This window comes from Macrobrachium rosenbergii, chromosome 51 (genome assembly GCF_040412425.1).
Source record: "Macrobrachium rosenbergii isolate ZJJX-2024 chromosome 51, ASM4041242v1, whole genome shotgun sequence".
Taxonomy (NCBI): Eukaryota; Metazoa; Arthropoda; class Malacostraca; order Decapoda; family Palaemonidae; genus Macrobrachium; species Macrobrachium rosenbergii.
Genome location: NC_089791.1, coordinates 25,938,209 through 25,947,156, shown reverse-complemented (window position 1 = coordinate 25,947,156; position 8,948 = coordinate 25,938,209).

Genomic DNA, 8,948 nt, shown 5'->3' with positions numbered 1-8,948 from the left:
TACCACTAACCGCTGGCTGATAAGATGCGAGGCCATTAATATTTCATGTAACGTTTCGCATTAAAGTACGAAAATAATTTTCGGTTTCTTACAGAGTTTACGTGGGCAAACAGACTTAGAATGACTGACAAATTTATATATATATATATATATATATATATATATATATATATATATATATATATATATATATTTGTCGCTTATTCTAAGTTTTATATATATACTACTATAATATACGCATACACACACACACACACACACACACAGAGAGAGAGAGAGAGAGAGAGAGAGAGAGAGAGAGAGAGAGAGAGAGAGAGAGAGAGAGGTAACATCTGCTGATACCATTCAATTTATCAGCTAGCATTCTACAATAATGCTGCTGGGCCAATCTCCTGTAACCCCAACTGCAACCCACAAAAGTCAACTGACCTCCCAGCGTATACTTTACTCCATATGACAACAGAGAAACAATGGGTTTAACATAAAGTTCATTTATATATATTTTTCAGCTAATTCTATTTTCTGAAGAACACTTGACAAGACGCACCAGCTAATCTAACAATACCAAATATAAGAGTTTATTCCTCTACTCAGCTTGGGAACTTTCCTCCCGTCTTCCGTTTTCTTTCACTGTTATAACCTTCCATCCTTGTGATATTTTGCAACCATTTACTTATGGATTAAGCCGTCTCTTTCTCCTTCTCCCTTCCTCCCATTGTTCCTCTGGTACTGGGCTACATAAGAGCACTGGGGTCCACAGTCCCTCCAACAGAACTTAAGTAAGACAGGTTCACGTCAATTCTTGGATGGGTGACCAGCTATGTGATTCTCCTTGTCTTATCTGCGAGGCCATGGGCACAGGCTAGCGACAACGTGGATCAGGAAGTCAATCCCTGGAAACATAATACAGACCTTAGGTGTCTTATGTGAGTGGCAACAGGTCAAAAAGGGGCCCAGGGTGCCATCAGATAAAAAAATAAAAATAGAAAGTGTTATGTCAATCAGTACGGGCTGCCGTGAGAGGACTTATGACCTGTTTTGTAACAAATTATCACTCGACGAACTAACACGGCACAGTCTGGGTTACATATCACTGCAGCCATTATCAAGTTTCAAAGACATGATTAAGAAATGCAGGAAGGAATCAATATATTTTGATACGCCGCATTTAGTTCGAGTCTCCGGCCGGCTAATGAAGAGTTTGAGGAATTTATTTCTGGTGATAGAAATTCACTTCTCGCTATAATGTGGTTCGGATTCCACAATAATCTGTAGGTCCCGTTGCTAAGTAACCAATTGGTTCTTAGCCACGTTAAATAAGTCTAATCCTTCAGGCCAGGGTGAATGTCCAGAAGAACTCCGCATGCATAAAGTACCAAAATTAAAAGTAAAATGTAATATTTTTCATATTTAAAGCGTTTTAGGCCACTTCTTATGATGAGGAAACACCCACAATTTTGCCATATTAGCTATGGAGGGGTTGGGGAACAGGTATTGTCTAACCTTATAAGTCAAAAATCGAAAATCATTCGATGGGGAACTAGTTTTTCTGAGAAACATTACACTCTTTCTGTTAAAAAAACCTCATTTTCGAACTAACTCCAGTAAGATCAAGTACACGAAGTGCTACTGGATGCAAACAAACGACTTAGAAAATTTTCGAGGATGCCGATTAGATAATCATTAATATCTCGGATATGGTGAATCTCCTCATAAAGTATTCAGAGACAAAGTTTTATTATTTTATAATGTGAAAATTATAATGTGACCTATTTTCTTATATCTCACCGCGGAGTTGTTCTGGACATTGACCCATGCCAGCCCTAGGAGAGCTGTTAATCAGCTCAGTGGTCAGGTAAAACTAAGGTATATTTAACGCCGCATTTAACCCTTTCATTTTTCATACTGCAAAAACTTGCCTTCAAAACGAGATACCATATGAAATGATAGATGTCAATATAGCCTACTGCAGTTAACAGCGTTAAATTACAATTTTAATGTCATTCGTTTTAAGTAACACCAATATTTTTTTTATAATACTGAGGCTACTCAACGTTGCAAAGTGTTCAAGCGATGTTGCATTTGAGTTACAGATCAAAATTAAGGAAAATGCGATCATGAAAGAAAACGGACCCTACGGTAAAGAACCAGTGACTTAGCAACATAGGTTCCAAAATTCCCCCAAAATCTACGCCATCAAAAATTATAACGGTAAAGCAACGATTTCCACGACGTAAGTATAACAGCTAATCTAAAGTAACCTAACCTAAACCAGTGTAAGAACTTTTCCTTTCTATTTTACGTCTTCCATCTGGAACACAACTTTATTAGGCTAAAGATTTTTGGTGACCGTTCCACTAGGTATTTTCAATGAAAATCTCCGGAAGCTTTCAAAGAAAAATAATTCAAGCATTTCCGTAAAATGAAACATGGCCTTAATGGGGATGCAATTTCGACCCTAATGCTATAAATATCGACTAGTGTACGTAACGTACCGCGTCAGAAATGACAATAGATATTCAATTAATTTTATGAAAGCATCGCACATTTGTTATATATATATATATATATATATATATATATATATATATATATATATATATATATATATATATATATATATATATATATATGCCTCTTGTTATATGTACTTGATGTTCAGATCTAAGTAGCTATTTATATACATAAGAGGTCTTTTAAGAATGTATGTATATGCACACACATACTGTATACATATAACATACATATACATGTGTATACATACATTCTTAAAAGACCTCTTATGTATACAGATAGCTATTTAGAACTGAACACCAAGTACATATAACGAGACGCATACCAGCAACCGCAGAACACCCAAAGCGATGCAGCAATAAACGCCAGCGGCCAACAACCCCGGCAGCGCCCTCAATGAGGCGTAAATTCGACGCCCGCGTATTGGAACACGACAGGGGACCGCCCACACCATTGTCCGAGAAGCGAAGCACTGAAACGACAACGCGGGAGGATGTCGAAATAAATACTTATCTGGGACTCATTCGGTATTTCCTCATACTGCACTTTTATCTCGTCTCGATAGACGTGGGTGATGGAGACGGCGGCCTAATAGTAAGGTGACTTCTTTTGAGAAATACGTAGGAATTCGTCGTGAGTTTGGAATATTCCTTTTATAGGCTAATAAAATCGTCGGTTGCTTAGTGATCGTGTGGTATATAAAAGGAAGCAGCTTCGTGTTTAGTTCGTTTAAAAACTGTATTTTCATTATCTACAAACTGTTTTTCTTTGGCTGACGGGACTGGGCAAACTGGTATACCCTTACCAAGTTCTGCCCGAAGGGATAAGAGGAAAAGGATGATAAAGAGCAAGCGTAGCCCCAAGGATAGCAAGATTCTGCTTGATTAAAAGCCTATTCAGTCGTTTAAAATAAATTACCAAAATAAAAAAAGGACTCATGAATGTATATAATACAATTTCGAATACAGTACTATAACACTATAATTGGCGAACGTCACCAACCTTTCTATATCATTGATGACTTTGGGAACAAAAAAAAAATATCTATCTAAAAATAAAATGAAAATGGCTTCGAATTAATCATTTCCCCCTAGACCTACCCACAACCTGTCCTACATCTAACTTCTTGAGAGAAAAAATGTTATATATAATGTTCAAGTTGAAATTTTCAAGGTCACTGACGCCTAGAGAGAGAGAGAGAGAGAGAGAGAGAGAGAGAGAGAGAGAGAGAGAGAGAGAGAATTGCGACGTATAGCCTAAGACATTTTCACGTCAGTCATTCAGCACACACCAATCATTACATAACATGTAATTATTTCACCTTCTTAATCAAGTAGGTCCCGAGTCTGAAAGTTACTTCCGGCCAATCCGTCAAGTGGCCATGTTGATGGCGGGGAAACAGAGGCGGTGGGAGGGAGAGATAGGTCGGGGGGGCTGAAACGATAATTATAGGCACCTTACTTTACTATTTAAAATGGATTAAAATTGGGAAATGCTGACGTCATGTCCTCGTTAGAATTTTTTTCAAGGTCAAAGGAAATAAGTCAACATAGATTTCCAAACAAAACCTACGTTCGTTGCAATTCTAATTTGACCTTTCAAGCAAACCACATCTGCAATCACATTTCGAGCATCATGAAAGAACATTGACTAAAAAAAAAAAAACGGCTACAGTAAACTTACCAAATCCTTGACATTTAATACTTTATTACTATTCATAATGGCTTCAAAACTCAATAGCAGCGCTGCAGGTGTTTCACCCAAATGAATGAGAATGCTCGTTTTTCCAAACTTATTTATATCTACTTTTATAAGAGATTTGTGACAATGATCCTCTCAAATCATGTCACTTTTAACCGCTTTAGTACATCGTAAAAGTGTGCAAAAATTAATTCAATAATGATATTATTAGTCATGTTTTAACCAACAAGGATCTCATGGAGGCATGGCCAATCCTTCACTTTGTTATGAAACTATGAAATCTGAATGAATAACAAAAAATGTATAACGGTTGATTAGTTTCGATTAATCCGGAAAGGCATACTACAGATGAGAGGGCTTAGTGTCGACCCCGGTCTCTGAACCAACCAACAGAGACGACCTCAATCATAAGGACAGCTTTTTAACGCCGGAACACATGGTTTTAAACGCGAGTCTTCAGCAAATACTTTCAAGGCATTTCTTACAAAACGCATATCTCGAAGTATTTCCCGACATCATATCTGGAACTTCGACGTAATGGTAAAATCGTCCAAATAAAGAGAATGTAGGAAAGTTTTTCCATCATTATAGCTGTTCTCGTACACAGATTCTGCCTTCACGCAGGTTAATCTATCAAATAATACTATTCAGAGCTTGCAAGCAATCACGATTTGTCTGCGGTTATAACAGTCTTTCATGTCCACATCCCCTTCTTCACTAGCTAATAACCACTTCTCACTTGTTAAACAAAATCGCCTTCTTAACAAAACACTATCGTCAGGAAGACAAAAAAGTATGTTACTGGAACGGAACCCCGGGCTTGACTAATATGCTGGCAGATCTAAGCCGAGAACCAGATACCAGTTTACTGTTTAAATCTAAAAGTGTTATGTGTAACCCCAGGCAGTGAATCGACCATGAAAATTCTAATCTACTGAGGGAGGCTAAGCAATGAAGGTAATAGTTGCCAAATGTATTTTGTACACAACAGCGATCTAGAGTAAGCTAGCCTACAATATATACGACTGAGTTAGGTTAGGTTAACCTACATGCACGGTTTGTGTCACAACTACCGAGGGTCCATGTTGAAACTTTTAGATTAGTTTACGTCAGGCTGATGATATTACTAGTTCTAAACAAAATTATAATATTAATGTCAATATTAACTGTATCTTTTTGGCGATTTATCGGTTTTAAGGATATGACTTTCTTGGGCTAGGCTAATCGACATCATTTAAGACAATGATTTTTTTCTCGTTAATCGTTCTAGAGCCATTTGGTTTACCTAGTCATTATTTTCTCGATGAAGGTGGCTTTGTCCCTAAAACATATTTTGTCACCTATATTGCAGGTGTTGACATAAGCCAGCTCGATCAACAGCAACGTCTATCGTAATGAAAGTAAATTTAACGTGGCATACTAACAATCGTCATGGAGATTGCATTACGCCTAGACCTATAAAAACGCCGGCCTAAAATCCGAGGCCAAATCAGGTTGTTGATTTTTATGATAATTTTCTCGTCCACTTTCGTAACTCTTCCGTGGTTGAAGTGGATTATGTGAGAATAATAGTTTTTTTTTTTGGGGAGACTATGTTAAAATAAGCCTACCCACAATCCTCCATATTTACACGAAAAGTTGGAACGAAGCGAAACTATTTTCTTGTTTTAAGTCTAGTATCCGTAAATATTCTTTTGTGTAATGAAATTCTGTTCTGCAAAGAAGCTTGCTTAAAAACTCACTGCCTAATCTACCTGCAACCAGCCCTAGGCTAACATGGAAGACATCGTTCCAGCTAACTTTTCATAAACAAGTATATTGTAAAGGGCATTATAAACGACATTCTTAACTAAATAACTAAAAACAAAAATGTGTACTGTACCTGCATACCACCATAGCAACCATAAAACAGACAAAATGAGTTATCATACAAGGAAATGATACGGTTGCAGAAAAGTAAACAGTAACCACAGCTTGAGTTACCAATTCACAATGAATATGTTGCCTACCTCAATTCTCCTGATGCTGCTGTATATATACCGCCATGGGTATGTTATACACTGAACGCAAAGATAATTACGAGATCTACACACATCGAAAATGAATACACAAATTAATTAAAACGCGCTAGGCTGAATCACTAACCACCAACAAAACATGTTTACAGTTGACGTCGCCATCTTTGTTCGTTTGAGTTTAATTTTTTTAACTCGGCAGTGGCGCATATTTTGCAAAGAATAGTTAAGATGCTGGTTTATCTTGGCTGCTTTATTTTATAGTAGTCTACATTATGATAAGAATACACAATTAGCGGTGTAATTATGAATTATTCTTGAATGTTCTCATCTTTATCAGTATTAGATCGTTATCGAACGTCAGTATCCAACTATGATTTTCAGCTTGAACTCATAACATTATTTACCTGGTATGATTCCATTCACTATTATTGTCTCGTTAATGACGATCTGTAAGTGCTGTACATTCATATATATCTACATACTGTATGTATTCATGTAGGAGTGTGCCAGTATGTTTAGTACGGGAATAAAATTGTTAGTGATAGAATAATCTTTATTTTTAGAACGAGTAGACAGCACGCTGTTTCAGATCCCTTTGTAATAGCAGCTCAGAAACAGCTGTACGGTACATCAAGAATATGATAGTGATTTTAGGAACACGGCTGGTTTGTGAAAGGAAACCCATGTGTGGAGATAATAAAATGGAATCTATGACGTGTAAATGAAATACAATAATTTGTTTTATTATATGCCAGCTAGTATCTACTGTCAAATCATACTTCATGCAGTCACTGACTGATTCAGAACTGTTAAACCCACCTACCCCCTTTTGGAGTTCTTGATCTCACTGTGACCCACCGTTACAGTCATGGGCACGTTTGTTCCAACTGCCTTGGCATTCTTTGGCGACCAGTGGCCACCCATCCATGTAACGACCAACAGTATAGTGATGGTGTCAAATGTAGGTGTCAGACACGTTATAGTTTTTTAAAGCCTAGGATAAAGTTTCTTTAGACCTATTTTCAAGGCAGGTGCACTAAAACCATCACTTGTATCCGTGCTTGGGACCGGGATGTCTGTGTGAGAGACTTTTGCTTCATTTTACCGAGATGATTTTTCTAGAATTATTTCATTGACTAGATCTTGCGGAATAAAGGCCATTGGTTCCTCGTTGGGAGAGTGGGCACCGTTCTCGGCTTGCACTCTGCTGACCGCGAGTTCGAATCTCCGACCGACCAATGAAGAATAAGAGGAATTTATTTCTGGTGACACAAATTCATTTCTCGCTATAATGTGGTTCGGATTCCACAATAAGCTGTAGATCCCGTTGCTAGGTAACCAGTTGGTTCTTAGCCACGTAAAATAAATCTAATCCTTCGGGCCAGCCTTAGGAGAGCTGTTAATCAGCTCAGTGGTCTGGTTAAACTAAGATATACTTTTGCTCCTTCTGCCAGTGTAGGATGGTTCAATATAAGGCTTTTGTGGTAGTGACCTCCGCATAGCCACTGTAGGATTTGCAAGCCTTGTTTACATGTGAATTGTTATGCTACATAGGATTATTACATCTAAGGGATGTTGTCTGACCTTTTTTCTGTAAGGCAGGTGTATGATATAGAATTAGTCAGTTATGTGATACGACGCCAATGACCCCGTAGTCGAGACGCCAGAGAGAAAAGTTGATCACTGAAGCGACCAGTTAAGAAACGCGTGAAATGACAGCAGGGAAAGATGGACATAGTACCGTCACTGTAACAGACACAAGGTAGAAAAAAAAAAGTTAATTTTACGTATTTATTACAAATATAAACGATCGCTCGCGCATATATAAATGAATAAACAAAACATATAGAAAGATACAGATCAAGTTGTGCAAAACGTTTTTTTTTTTTCGAGATATGACGTCACTATTATAGTATGTTGAATTTCTGCAATTTAAGCTACAGCATTACTATATACTTACCCAGAACTAGAGTAATTAATACTAAAACTGGGTTATTTCATATCACTTTATCGTTTAAAGGTCAGACGTTGTCTTAAGTAAAAGATAACTCACGAGAAAATTCATTGTCAGTATTTGAGCTTGTGCATTTTCCTACTGAACCCCCATCTAATTCACCTCTGATTCAACTCCAATTCACCTGCTTAGGTGCAAGACGTAATTGTACTTATATTGCATTCTCCTGAAATGTCCAGAGGGTGAAATTCAATCTCTTGAAGTACCATAGAGTGAAATTCAGGCTCCTGGCGTGTCCACAGAGAGGTTCCTTCACCTGACGCATCCAGAGATTCAATCGCCTAACGCATCCAGAGTGAAATTCAATCTCCTGGCATGTCCACAGAGTTAGATTCACTCTCCTGACGTGTCCAGAGAGTGAAATTCAATCTCCTGGCGTGCCCAGGGAGTGAAATTCAATCTCCTGACGTGTCCGTGGAGTGAAATTCAATCTCCTGGCGTGTCCAGAGAGTGAAATTCAGCCTCCTGACGTGTCCAGAGAGAGATTCAATTGCCTGACGCATCCAGAGAGTGAAATTCAATCTCCTAACGTGTCCTGAGAGTGAAATTCAATTTCCTGATGTGTCCAGAGAATGTAATTCAATCTCCTAACATGTCCACAGAGTGAATTAAATCTCTCTGTGAATGTATAAACTTTATTAAAAAAAATATATTATTTTAAGGTAATGAATAGCTGAGGTTTTTCTCACTTCTGCCTTTCG